The following is a 14,105-nucleotide window of genomic DNA, read 5'->3' as shown; positions in this document are numbered from 1 at the left end:
AATTTTTTCATTTCAGTTATTGTACTTTTCAGCTCCACAATTTCTTTTTGGTTTCTTTTTATGTTTTCTGTCTCTTTATCAGTTGTTCCATTTTGTTTATACCTCATTCTTTGACATTCTCCACATCTTCCTTTCATTTTTTGAGAATTTTTTTTTTGTCTCTTTAGGGCCGCACCCACAGCATATGGAGGTTCTCAGGCTAGGGACTGAATCAGAGCTGTAGCTGCTGGCCTACACCACAGCTCACAGCAACACCAGATCCTTTAACCCACTGTGTGAGTCCAGGGATTGAACCTGTGTCCTCATAGATGCTAGTCAGATTCATTTCCACTGAGCCACAATGGGAACTCCATTTGAGCATCCTTAAGGCAGGTTTTAAAAAGTCTTTGTCTAGTAGGTCAGACACAGGGTCCTTTTCAGGGATTTTTCTTTTGATTTTTTTTTTTTCCTTTGAATGTGCCATACTTTTCTGTCTCTTTGTATGCCTTGCAATTTTTAAATTGAAAGCTATACAGCTAAATTTAATACATTTAATCCTAGAAACATATTTTCCCACTTCTTCAGCATTTGCTATGATTTGGGGTGGGGATTGTTTGTGCATTTATTGTTTTACTTTGTTTTTGATGATGTATACCTCTGTGCTGCATATCAGTCTGAGGTATAAATTTAAGGTTTTCTTAGGTCTTTTCTGAGTCTTCACATTTTCCTGGGCACATGTGGTGACTTTCTAAATTTTTTAGTATATTCAATTGCTTTTAAATATCCTTATCATCCATTAGGGCTCAGATTAAATCTCACTACTTCACAGAAATTTTCTGATTACCATATCTAAAAGTATGTTTCCTGTTTTTCTCTGTTAGACTCTTGCTTATTTCCTTTTTAGCTCTTGTAACATTTTGTAACATTTTTGTTTGTTGAATTATTTTTATTAATTTATTTTTGGCCTTTTCCCCAAGAATGCCAGTTACATCAGGTTAGGGATCACACCTATCCAGCCTATTATTTTTACCCCCGACATTTGTCCAGTTTCATGAACCTTGACTAAATGAGTTAGTAAAGATAAATCTTCACTTAATGAGTTAGTGAGTAAAGATAAATTTAGAAATGCAATCAACTTGTTGTCCCAAGAGGCAATGAAAGAGTAGTAGGTAAAATTGATTTACTTGCTCTTTTATTTTGTTCAGATAAATTTACTTATTTATGTCAGTAGGATATGCTAGTTTATGCTATAATAACAATCAATCTCCATAGCTTAAATCTCAGTAGCTTAACATCCACAGATTATTGCTCTCTCATGCAAAGTTTATTTTGAATCTGGGAAATTTTTTATGCACTTGTCCTGCATCAACATGTATAGGATTAAGCTAGAAGCATTAATTTGATTATTCCTTTCTTTTCTTCTGCCATTGTAATCATATGCCTGTATGTAGATGTGGATGCTTAATGTGTGAGGGAAATAGACTTCTTATCTAAATTCCTATATTTTTTATGGTCACTAGATAGAATCACTGAAATAATGCTACCTTAAATTCTGCAATACGTAATATTTAAGTACAATACATATTGGTGACAGATAAAGTAATACAATGAGTAATATTACAAGTAAGGGTTCTTTGAAATGAACCAAAGAGATTCAACTCATTAATATTGGAGTTCTGATCAGGGGGTGGGAGCAACAACAACAACAACAATAAAAAATGATCTCTACCTTCAACTCAATTTTCCTGTGAACCTAAAAACAGCTGTGAAAAATAAAGTCTACTAAATAAAAAATTACAACTGACAAAAGCTAACAAGAAAGAATAATGAGAGAAATTACAAAAAAATTCCACATGCAGGTAAGGACAACTGCATGAATAAAAATTTATGTAGAATAAGCTCAAACAATGGAAGAGAGTACTATGTTAAGTTTCTTGCAGATGTCAGATTACATGGAAAGGGACTAGTTAAATGGTAGTAAAACTGAAAGACAATAATAATTTTGGATTGTATTTTATCATCAGTGATAAGTCACTGAAGCAAAGATGGGGTAAACATTATGCAAAACAAACTTAGAGAAGTTGAGTAATTTCCTCCAACTCCTTTAACTAGAAGGTGGAAGAGTTGAGATTTGAATTAGTGGAATCAAATGCACATATCTGTAGCCTTAATACTACTTTATATGGGTCTCAGATTGAAGAAGGAAACTGAAATCAGAAGAACATTCTAGGAGTGTCATGATAAAGGAACTGAAGGGTAGCCATAGGAATATAAAGAAAAAGATATCTCAAAGCAATGTGCAACTTGACATTGTATTCAATCATTTCTAAAAACACAGAAGTTAACCAAACTCTCTGTAGTAAATAAAAATTTAAAAGAATTCCCTGAAATTCGTCTGTCATTAATTGTTGGTAATAAATAACTTTAAACAACACTAATTCATTTATAGATATACCAACAGGCATTAAGAACTACCTAAAATATCTTTGCCTTCAAAACGTTCTCTATAGAATCAAATGAAAACTATCAATATAGTGTCTACTAGAACCTGGAAGAGATGCTTTGCAGGTTTCTGTGCAAGTGGCACCTAGGAAACAATTTTGTTTCTAGAGATGAAAAATGTCTTATTACTCAAGTAACTAAGTCTTTACTTTGACTTTACTTGTATGAGTTCCATTTGAATGTATGTTTGTGTGTATATATAAACATATCTATTGATACAGGTATATCAATATCTCTAGGTAGAGATACAGAAATGGATGGATAGATGGATTAAAGGGATCAATATAGATTATATACACTGGATTTTGCCCACATGTGTCATTACAATGAAAGTAACTGAGCAGATTTTATTAGAGGAATAAAACGAGCCTAGCAGAAATCTAATTGTTTTTGCTTTTTTAAAATATCGTAACTCTGAGATTGCACCCTGAATGCTACTTTCTAAAATAATGTGATGACAGCTGTAAGACCCAGGTGTGCTGCTGACATTTAATTGTGTTACATAGGGTCAGCCACTTTAGGGGCTTTAGATATCACATGAGAACACCAGTTGCTGGAAACTATGAGAATACTTTACAGTTGAACTGGGTAGTTGAACCCTTGATAATTTAAGATTTTATAATTTTATGAATCTAGAGGCCACATAAAAATAATTGTTACATGGTGATCTTAATATGCACCAGGTTTAGTTCTAAGCATTTTATATTAATTGACTCATTTTATATGCTATACATATAGTGACTATCCCATTGACTTAGCTCAAGTTGCCATAACAAAGTACCATAGCCTAGGTGGCTTTCACAACAGAAAATTTGTATTCTTAAGAGTTCTAGAGGCTGGAAGTCTGAGATCAGAGTGCCAGTATGTCAGGTTCTGGTGAGGGCTCTGTTCCTGGTGTGTAGATGCTTGATATCTTACTCTTGTGCTCACTTGATCTTTGCTCAGAGACTGCACTCACAGAGGGAAAGAGCAAGCTCTCTGGTGTCCCTGTCGGGTCACAAACACTCTCATGAGGGCTCTACCCTCGTGACCTGATCTAAACTTACCTACCTCCCAAAGGCTGCTCAACATAATATCACATTGGGATTTAGAGCTTCAATACATGAATTTTGGAGAAATAATTCAGTTCACAGCACCTATGAACTGGGCATTATTATAATACACATTGAAAAATTTGGAAACTGACTCACACAGAGCTTAAATAACTTGATCGTAGGTCATATAGTTTTAAATGACAACACTGAGCATCATCAATGCTCTTTTTAAAATATTTTGGTATATCTAGGAACCTTTCTTTTTTTTTAATGTTTTTAAGTTTTATTGAAGTATGGATCCTTTTTAGTTTCTGCAAGATGTTCCCAATAGGGATATACTAGCAGCTTCTCATTCACATACGTTTCCTTATATCATTAGGAAAACATAAATAATGATAAGAATTATGTCTATAAATATGAGCTAACAGAATAACAATTCAAGTTGAATTGGCACAATCCATTACTTGAGGCTTATGAAGTTTTTTAAAATATATATATTTGCATTTTTTAGAAGGCGCTGAAATTTCTCAAAGAAATAGGTATTAAGGACTGCCAGTAACAACAGCAACTTTGACTAAAATTCATTTGTTTGGTTAGAATAAACCAAGCTATACAATGGATCCTAGATTTTGTAACTAGAGAGGTTTTGCTTGAGAATGACTGAATTATCAGAAGTCTAACAAGAAGAGTCAAATTGAAACCTGAGGAGCAAGATAAGGAAGTTTTCTTAGTATGATTAAGATATACTATAGTTTGCTATTTTGCAGATGCTTCAATAGAACTAAATTTATAGAGGGGTGAAAAGGTTTCTCTAGGGATCACCCTTCAGAATAGTTATTTCGTTAGGAAAGAATTTTAAATATGAAAATATGAAGGATTTAATCAGGCTTTATTTAATCTAGTAAGAGTAGAGCAAGCATTTGAGAATGTTTTACCTAAGCTAATTATATCAGTAAAAGAGCCACATTCACCAGTTAAAGGAAAGTGTTATATGAAGTTCCAAGGATACCTGCCTATTTGGGCTTTTTAAAAAATTGTCTATGTATAGAAAAAATAATTTAATTAGTAACAAAAAGGGAGCTGCAGCTAATAAGTTTAAGAATGAATATATTTCTCTGTCAGTAGTAACCTCCTGGGAAGTGGCATTTTCCTGCTGGCTAACTGATTTTATTCATCTCTCAAAAGTCTTTGTCTTCAATCTCTGTTCAAGTTCCCTGATCTTTCAATAGAGCAGTAATAAGCAAACAACTTCAGCTTCACCTATTTAGAGCCAAAGTGATATTAGCATTAGGAATATTCGTATATGATGGTCTCAGAAATATTCTTCTGAGAACATTCTTTTGCATATGATATTGACAGAAAATAAAAACTAAAATGTCTATTTTAAAAGTTTAAAAAATATATTAAGCTCCTAAACATGACATACAAGCACAGTATTTTTTCTGAATATAGAAATTTTATGATTCATAAAATATATTTTCACATTATGATAGAAGTAAGGTATTTTAAAAGGTCACCTAACACACCAAATTTTCTTTCTGGTTTGTGGCATGATAGACTTTTTGATTGCCTATTTAGAATTCTATTTTGCTTGTTTGGTGTTGGAAAAACAATAGGTTATAGAGCCTAGTTGTTTTGTGATATAAACAGGGTAAATAAATTTAGTTTTCAGCCTCAGTCCTTTGGCAGGCTTAACAGAGATACTTGATTTGGCTATAAGTTGATTCTTTGTTTCTAGTAAAATATATAAGTCAAACTTGATGAGAAGTTGAAGTCCTTTATAAGTAGGAATTAATTTACTCAGATCTTACTGGGTAAGAGTTTCTCTGAGCTAGATCTTATGTTCATAATAATTCCTTTTGAAAATTCACTTGCTAAAATAGAAGTCATGTCTAAAAGTACAGCTGATATCCCTACATGCACAAGGCAGATAGCTGTTCCCTTTAAGCATTAATGATAAAAGGATTAAATTTAGGGATTTTAGTATATATACTAAGGGTGGAAGCCATGTACTTAATCATGTACTTGAAGAAAAAAGTCAAGTCTTTATAAAAGTTCTCAACAGGAGGCTGATTGACATTTTATATATGTTCATTGATTTTTTCCTTCAGAAGAAAAGGGCTTATTAGGAGAATATTAATCATGACTACCAAGAATAAAATATATTAGACATGAAATATTTGTTCTGGAGAGCTCTTAGTAAATAATATTTTGCATGCATACATGCAATAATACGTGTTTATGTATTTATTCATATATGTACATGTATATGTATACATAAACTTAATTTGGAAATTCATATAGAGTGTATTGTTTAGTCCTCTAAACCAAATAAAAAATATAAAACCTGCAGATTATAGTCCCAAAATATTTCAGAAGAAAGGATCAAATTAGAAGGCACGTATTCAACTGAATCATTCTTTTTGTAAATAATAATTGATGCCTTAGGTTATTGAATATCACTAAAACAGACTATGTCTTTCTACCCCAAAAAATAAACATCTCCTAGAAAAGTACAAGAAAGCATTTATTCCCACCAGTGCATTTTCCTTTGCACAAATAATTTAGTCAGAATTTAATTAGGAAAATAAAACTTTCACAATATCAAAGAGCTGAAGTTCTCCCCTAAATATTGCTTATTGGGATTATAGGCTACATGAAATATGCTGGACCCTAGGCTTGTAACATTAATACATTTTCATGATTTCCAGAAGGAGAAAGCTATTTTCAGGGCCAACAAAAAGTTTATAGGATGTGTGTGCAGATTCTGGGTCTGCTAATTTAGTGATGCCCTCTTAGGGATCTCAATGAGTTGTAGAGCCCTGGGGAGCTGTCTTAACCTTGGATGTGCCACTAAACCAGATGGCCATGCACAAATAGTACTTGGAGTAAGTACTTATTACTTAGTAATGCAAATGCCATTCTCCTAATAGGCTTCACTAAAGTCATTCTTGGAATACATTTTAAAAAACAAATGTATGTACAAACACACCATTCCCTTTTTGAAAAAGAGCTTCAGGGAGGATTTCAAAAGAAGAAGAGAGGAGTTTATGATCCAAATGGGGTAAAAAGATAATACCTTATTTAAACAGGTTTGCATTTATTAATATGACTAAGCACTCTTTCTTCAAAACAGTTTGGCACTTAAAAAAAAACCAAGTGTTTAATTTGTTAAAACTTTAGACATCTTGCAAGTAGGATGTGGGTCTCATAAAGAATCACAATACATTTTATGGAGGTAAAGTAATACGTTTAAAGACTAGATTATTTTTAAAAGGAGTTGTATAAGCACCAAGAAACATATGGAAATATTCACAAAAGCCTGTTGATGGTTATTTGGAGATAGAGGAAGGAAATTTAAGGAGAAAAAAATTATAAGGAAAGAAAAAAACCACAAGATAGGAAAATGCACATGGTGATAGGTTAAATGTGAAGGTAAAATATAGATTATATAATTCTATTTATAAAATTACTGCAGGAAGTTCCCATTGTGGCTCAGTGGGTTATGAACCCTGCTAGTATCCATGAGGATGTGGCTTCGATCCCTGGCCTGTTAAGTGGGTTAAGGATCCACCACTGCCGTGAACTGTGGTGTGGGTTGCAAATGCAGCTTGGATCCCACATTGCTATGATGGTAGCCTAGGCCAGCGGCTGCAGCTCTGATTTGACCCCTAGTCTGGGAACTTCCATATGGTGCAGGTGTAGCCCTAAGATGCAAAAAAAAAAAAAAAAAAAAAAAAAAGAAAAACTGCAAATATGGTATTAGACAAAAATATTTATGTTAGAATGCTTAGAAAATTGACAAACATACTTTTTTTGAAAATTAACGCACATACTTGATTAGGTGACTTTAGATAATTTTTTTGCCTTTTATTGCAAAAACATGTGAAGAAAAACATAAAATGCCTGTGTTTTTCATGTGTTTTTGCAATAAAATTAGAGTTAGTATGATCAAAAAAATTAGAATATAAATCACAATCTGGGACAATACACATGCAAAAGATTTTTAGGATTTTTAGGGCAAGTAAACTACTCTGTATGACACTGTTATGAGGGATACATATCATTATATACTTGTCAAAAGTACAAAATGTACAGCATCAAGAGTGTACGTAACATGGACTGTGGACTTCAGGTGATTATGATGTGTCAATGTAGGTCATCAGTTGTAACAAAGGTACCACTCTGACGGAGGATGCTGATAATGGGAGAGGCTGTGTGCATGTGCAGATGGGGGTATATGGGAAGTCTCTGTACCTTACTCTCAGTTTTGCTATGAATCTAAATCTATTCTAAAAAAGTTTTTTTTAAATAACAGGACATTGATATATTTGGAATCACTTTGGTAAATGAATTATAACTAATCCCTTTGTTATCTGGCAAGTTGGAACAGCAGTCATCCCACAGAGACATATACATACAGAACTGCCTCCTAATTGTTCTCCTGCTTCCCCCTTGTCACTCGGCAGTCCAGTTCCCTTACAGCAGGCAGAGTGATCCTTTTTAAGTGTATGTCACAACATGTCACTCCTCTGTTCAAAACACTCTAATGGCTTCCCACCTGAAAGGAAAATCCAGAGTCCTCCATAACCTCAATGTCACCTGCAACCTGCCTCTACCCACAGCCTCTCTTAATTTCATCTATTCCTGCCTCATTCTACTGTTGCCATGCTGGGCTCTCAGCTGTTCCTTCCACAGGTAATAAGGCCTCTTGCCTCAGGTCCTGGATCTGGATCACTTTCTCCTTGCCAGCTAGTCCCATGAATTCATTGCTCTTTTCGCTCAGGTCTCTGCTCATGCTCGGTCCTAATGGACACCTTTCTGGAGTACCTTTCTTGTCCAAGTATTCTTTTTTCCCTTACTCTGAGTTTCCTCATGTTTCTTCATAGTATTTACTACCAAGTGAAATGATGACGTCACCATTTTTGTTTCCTCCCACCTCCCCCTCACTAAAATCTAAGTTCCCTCGGGGGCGGGGAGGGCTTTGGTGCTTTTGTTACATGCTGTGTTCTGAGACTAGCACAGTAGCTGGCCCTAGCCACAAAGAAGTAATATTTCTCCCCTGCAACCTCTTCCCTAAACTTAGGTATATTCTTTACAAGTAAACCACACAGGCTTCCCATTCAGCTTCTTTTTCTCTTTTTCTTCCTTGAATCATTCTTTTCCACCCAATGCATACCACTTAAAGAAAAGATTTTCCCTTCCTCTATTTCTTCCCTATATTGCTTCCTTCCTTCTTTTCTGCCTTCCTTCTGTCCTTTTTGCCTTCCTTCCTTTTTTCCTTCCCTTCTTTCTTTCCTTCCTTTCATTCTTTTTCTTTTTTAAAACTACAGAACATATAAATTTGCTCTTATGAAGTCGTTCTCTCCTGTGTCATTGTCCCTAAAGTGAGACTACTTATCATTTCTGGAAATACAAGTAGATATTTTTAAATTTAGAGATAATAAAATTTCACTATTTTCATTGGGATGGCAACTTATCAATAATTACTGTTTAATGTTGTTATATATTTATAAACTCAAGGGAAAGTAGCTGTTGGCAACTTATTACTGGGAGTTTCTACCTCGCAGTAGTTTGTTTTCTTTAAAGTTATTTGGAAAAAGCTGACACTAGAGGGTATTCTCGTTGCCTTTGACCTCCTCCTATAGTAAATAAACTTGTGTTCACGTACATACAAACTAGCGTTTTAACAGGGATGGATAATGATATTTAAAATCTGTGTGTTTATTTTCTTTAACCTCTGTAGAGCAGGTGTAGGGTCAATTATCTGGTTAGTTGTGAGCTGAGAAAGCTAAATAAGGCATTTGGAAATTTTTAATATTTAAAAAATATAGGGAAAAGAAGCTTTAACTTCATAAATGAGTAGCACTAATGATTCCTTCTCTTAATGCTGTACAGCTTGTGCCTGACCTAGGGCTGGAGAGGCAGCTGTATGGGTGGTAGACAAAGAGGTTGCTTTGTTCACATTTTTCATGCAAACACTGTTTTCTTTAGGATTTATTAGTTTATACCTGAAATTTCCATTGATGTTAGACCAAGATTTTTCTTTGTCTACATTTTTCATGTAAAAACCTCTTTCTTCAGGACTTTTAAAAAGTTTACACCTAAATTTTCTAAATAAGAAAATTATTTCACATAAATTATTTTTACTTATGAGTAATTTTATTTTCATTAAAGTTAACAGATGTACTAAATAAGTAGTTTATTTGAAGTTAAGTATTTCTGGTAAAATGGTGACTTTGATACTCCAATAACAGATTAGAATGCTAGATAATATGTAACTATCATACTGTGGACCTGGTAAGAAAATAAGAAATATTCTGATGCTAAAAATGAAGCAAAAGCAGAAACTAGAAGATCTGTATGTGACTTAGGCATGTTAGAGATGTTACGTGAAGTGAAAGGTTTTTTTTTTTTTTTTGAATGAAACATACTAATTCTGATGTTTGAAAGGTAAGAGCAGATGAAATAGAGATTACATCATTCTCTTAATTAAAGTTAAATTTAAACACTCTCTCTTTTCTCCTATATTCGTCTGATCTTACCCAGGGCCAAATTCTTCTTTTTAAAAATCCTGTCTTTTATGTATATTTTAGGCAGATCTCTTCAGAAAACATTATCTGAAAAAACAGAATTTTCTTCTCCAAAAGATAAATGAAATCTTCTAATTGTTTCTCCCTGACATGCAACACTTGTATACATTGCGCTAAAATTCTTTTTTTTTTTTTTTTTTTTTTTTGTCTTTTTGCTATTTCTAGGGCTGCTCCCGCGGCACATGGAGGTTCCCAGGCTAGGGGTCTAATCAGAGCTGTAGCTGCCAGCCTACACCAGAGCCACAGCAACGCTGGATCCGAGCTGAGTCTGCAACCTACACCACTGCTCACGGCAACGCTGGATCGTTAACCCACTGCATTGCTCTAAAATTCTTATTCTCTACTGAGCCAACATAAAGGGCAGTCATTTCTTACTTGCTTTTATTGTTCTCTATACATTTACAATATAATAACTTCTTTGGCAAAAGCAAAAACCTCTCCCCTCAGGAGAGTACCACATTTCAAGAGAAAAGTGTCTTTTGTAGAATCAGTTTCAATTGCCTGATTAGCCAAAGGGTAGAACCAAGCCAAGTTCAATGGTAAAGACTTATTGGATACCAGATCCTAAGATTAGAACCTCTGCATCCAGTCATGGCAGGTTTTCTTTCTCTCTTTTCTGTAAATACCATTCTGTTCTGTGAATTCTGAGTTAAGGTATATATTTTCATAAACTGAGGTGCTATTTATACCATGCCACTTTTAACTGACAATGAGCTATATGGAAGTTAGAGGCTTGCAGTCTGTTTCTGAATTGCCAAAAGCCATAGTCCCAGAAAGAAGCTAAATATAGCAGTAGAGATAACTTATCAGAGTGACTGAATGTGTAGTATTCAAATCATTTCTCAATTATAATATATTTAAATGCAGTTCTATATCAACCAAAATGATGACAAATCATGGAGCTGTAATTTATATTCACTAATTTAGAACCATACACTTAAGCAAATTCATTTACAGTAACAGTTCTGCTTAGAGTAATCTATCACAAATGGATGATCAGTCAAATAATAATGTGCATAGGTTAATCCATAGAAGCATGGAGTATTGGTTTATTACTTATACAAACAGAATTTTCAGAGATGGAAAAATGATTACTTCTCAAAAGAATTATTTCATTAGTTTAAAGTTGAATTAAACATAATTTCATAAGTAGTGATTTACCAGATGCTTTCAATGGAATTGTTGATTCATTGCTTATTTTGAACACTGATTTTTATGTTATTTTAAAGAGGAGCATACCTTTTGGAATAGGGCACATTAAAGACATTTTAAGACATGATTCATAACTATATAATTATTTTAATTAGCTTTACTTTCATCTTTTCTTGCTCATTTAAAAATATTAGATTACTGTGAAAGTGGTGTATAATGAATATACAACTTAAGAAAATGAAAATGTGAAATAAAAGTTGTTTGCTAATTTGTGTTTTTATGTTTCCCAGTTTCATTATTCCATATATTCTTTCTTTGTAGAAAAGTAACATTTGTTATGGAACACAGTTTAAGTCAGTTTATTGACATCAGTATTTAAAATTTTAGAATTCTGCCCTTTTACTAAAAAGAAAAGATCTATGAGTTCCCTGGTGGTGCAGCAGTTTAAAGATCTGACATTATCATTGCTGTGGCTTAGGTAAAATCTGTGGCTGGGCTTTGATCCATATCCCAGGAACTTCCACACATCATAGGCATAGCCAAAAAAAAAAAAAAAAGAAAGAAAAGATTTAAATAACTTATGTAAGACTATAGGATTTTTTTTCTTTGTTTTTTAGGGCCACAGGTGCCACATAAGGAGGTTCTCAGGCTAGGGGTCGAATCAGATCTGCAGCTGCCTATGCCACAGCCACAGCAATGCCAGATCCGGGTTGCGTCTGTGACCTACACCACAGGTTATGGCAGCATGAGATCCTCCTTAACTCACTGAACAAGGCCAGAGATTGAACCCACATCCTCATGGGTACTAGTCGGATTTGTTACCGCTGAACCACGATAGGAACTTCCAAGACTACATGATCTTTATAATGTAATTTAATCTTTAAGATAGGAATAAAATTAGATGAATAGTCAACTTTCATTCAATGAGTATGTTTCTACATTCTTACAATTTATATATTTTTGTTATGAAAAGTCAGATGTTTAATGTTAATTTTTACTGTGAAAAGAAAATAGGGAAAATGAGATATTTGTAAATAGTTTGGTCACTAGTCTTTGTGGAATGGATAACCGATCAAGGAGACTGTCCATCACTGAGCACTTTGGTTTTACAATTTTTAGGATGTTTAAGAGGTACCTTGGATGCTTCTAAAAATACTGAAATCTCTACATCTCAACCTACTTTCCAAAATGAAAAGTTCCTAATTGAAACAGGAGAAGCAATCCATCAATAAAACCAGGATGAAGTTTGGGTAGGGATATCTGAAAATGTAAAAAATATGAATTTTTTTTGTATATGCATGTGTAAGAACATTAAATACAAAAGGGGTAGGACCTCTTGAAACACTGTTATGAGACTGTCTACTTCTTATCCTGAATGCTATTCTCTGATAAAGGATTCTCAGATCCTTGGACTAAAAATGAAAGTTGTTATTGTGTTCTATGAAGAAGAGATAAAGTCTGGTGGATGGTGTGTTGGGGACCCCAAAGACCACCCACAGTCTCAGTTGTTTACTTGAAGGACTCACCAAGTGCAGGAAAGTTGTTAGAATTATAGTTCCTTACAATGAAAAGAAGTTCCTTTCAGGGAAGGAAAAGGACACATATAGTCAAGGGCGGGAGAAACCAGGCACAAACTTCCTGTTGTCCTCTCTCAGAGGGATGTCACAGATAAGGCTTAATTCTCCTAGAAACAATGTATTAGCAAATGTACAAAAGGTAAAGGGTGAACCACATAGCCATGCATCACCTGTGTGAATGACCTTCCTTACTCAAGCTCTGGCTTCTCCAGAGGTCAAATTGATAGCACATGGGCCAAAGCCTCAGGCATACCCAAATACTCTTGTTTGGCAGGATATTCTAAGAATTAAGCAGTTCTCCCCAGAGCTCGTCAAGGGCCAGTTCTTTCTTTGAAATATGCAGGGTTTGAGTGAGCAAGGCCCACTGAGTTAATCCTTTCCTGTACAGATGATAATGTCCAGAAGGGATAATGAGTTCATAATAGAGCCTGCCAGACTTTACCAAACATACTAAATAGCCTACATCTATTTTTCATGTGGCAGTAATCAGTAGGCCCAAAGAAGGAAGGCAAGCATGTCAACTTCTTCTGAATCATTGGGAGGGAAATACTTTAAACTTGAAGTTTCAAAAAGGGTTTTTCATTGTATTTATATTTGGAAAAGGAAGGACTATGTGGAAAGCTCAGAACCCTAGCAGCATTACGAAAAACATTTGGTTTTCTGATGCCTTAAAACTTATGCACTGGTATTTTTGACATATAGCATTGAATGTCTCAGACTGGGAGAATATTTATGATAGAAGACCAATAGTTAGATTAAGGGAGCTTTAAACTGAAATGAGAAAAAGAAAATATGTAATACACAAAAGGAACCTAAATCATTCTTCCTCTAATTACCTGCCTGGCCAATTCCCTTAACCCCTTCAAGTCTTGGCTAAAATCTCACCACCTAATGATGTCTACCTTGATCAACTGATAGGCTGAAGCCTATGAAGTTGTTATTTACATAAGTCAAAAAACAATTGTATATGGTTTAATATAACTGTAACCTGAAACAAACTCTCAACTCCTGCTCCCCGGCATTCTCATTTCCTACTTACCCTACACTACTTTTAATTACTTTTTCATTGTGATTAACCTCCATCTAAAATACTACATAAGTAAAACTCATTGTGTTTACTATTATCTATTTCAAAGTCTGCTACAAAGATAATGGACATAAACATCTATTTTTTTGTTTAATTTATAGATGTATTATAAGAACTTAGAAAAGTGCCTGAACTAAAGTTACCAAATTACTATTTGTTGAAAATAGGAATGAATAGATAC

This window comes from Sus scrofa, chromosome 16 (genome assembly GCF_000003025.6).
Source record: "Sus scrofa isolate TJ Tabasco breed Duroc chromosome 16, Sscrofa11.1, whole genome shotgun sequence".
Lineage (NCBI taxonomy): Eukaryota > Metazoa > Chordata > Mammalia > Artiodactyla > Suidae > Sus > Sus scrofa.
The sequence above is the reverse complement of the archived record's forward strand: the minus strand, read 5'-3'. Positions refer to the sequence as shown.